Genomic DNA, 1,444 nt, shown 5'->3' with positions numbered 1-1,444 from the left:
TTTTTACCTTGTGCATGGGTTACTTTTATAATTAGTTGACTTGATGTTAAAAATAAAACCCAGGACTGGGGATCTAGGTCAGTGGTATGTACTGCAATTGCCTGGTTTAAATCTCCAGTACTGGAAAATTAAAAAAAAAAAAACAACAATAAAAATTTAAAAAATAATATTGGAGGGTTTTTTTTCTTTTTTGACAATATTGGGATTTGAACTCAGAACCTAGCACTTAGCCTTCTTGTATAGCTGGTGCTCTACCATTTGAGCCAGGCCTTCAGCCCAACTCTTTGTTGGTTATTTTGGAGATGGAATCTAGTGCACTTTTCTGCCTGCACTGGCTTTGAACCATAAGTCTCTGGATCTCAGCTTCCCTAGCAACTACAATTACAGTGTGAAACCATGGTACTTGACTTTTTGTTTTGCAGGATCTCTCCTGCCTCAGTCTCCTGAGTGCTGATTTCACAGATTTTGCTACCAAGTAAGCTGGAAGTAGTGGTGTGCTAGCCTTGAACAAACAAGCTAAGAGACAGCAGCTAGGGTATGTTCAGCCCTATTATTGGCACACACACACACACACACACACACACACACACACACACACTACTTTGGCCATGTTTACCCACTTAGCCCTCCCTACTTTTGCAAGTACCCCTTAACACAGTCTGTTTTACTTTCTAACATAAGTTTAGAGGTCTAAATATCAAGTTTATATGGAAATACAACCTGGAATTGTGCAAACAAAACTTTACTACATCTGTTAGAGTATATTAGTTTAGGAAGTGATTTCATTGTGATGTTTCCATAAATGAATATAATGTACTTTCGATTGAATGTGTCCCCCCCTCTTTTTGTGCCAATCTTGGGGTTTAAACTTAGGGACTGCATCACCACTTGAGCCATAGCTCTTCTTGAGGATTTTTTTTATAGTTAATTGGAGATAAGAGTCTCAAGGACTTACTGGTTTGAGCTAGCCTTAAACTGAGCCTCAGATTTCAGCCTCCTAAGTAGCTAGGATTATAGGCATGTGCTACCAGCATCTAGCTTCCCTTTTATTTTTTCTTGTCCCACGTACCCCATTTTAAAATAGTCATTTTTATTATTATATTTTATATGTGTCTATAAAGTACTTGAAATATAAGTGCCCCCTTCTTTTTTCTCATTGGTACCATTTCCCAAACAAGCCCTACTTTACATTCATGCCTTTTGTTTCCAGTCTAGATCCCACATTATCAGAAAACATGACATCTATCCCAAATCTTGCTTATTTTGCTTAGCATGTTGATTTCCAATTTCATTTTCCTACAAATGAGATAACTTCATTATAATATTCTATTGTGTATATATGTGTGTGTTTCTTTACCATGCAACTTTGAAAAATAACCAAGTTAGGAAAGGCACTACATGGGATATGAGTGTGAACAAGGAAGCAGAACAGAGTAGAAATCCA

Source organism: Perognathus longimembris, chromosome 28 (assembly GCF_023159225.1).
Source record: "Perognathus longimembris pacificus isolate PPM17 chromosome 28, ASM2315922v1, whole genome shotgun sequence".
Classification (NCBI taxonomy): Eukaryota; Metazoa; Chordata; class Mammalia; order Rodentia; family Heteromyidae; genus Perognathus; species Perognathus longimembris.
This window is presented reverse-complemented; position numbering follows the sequence as displayed.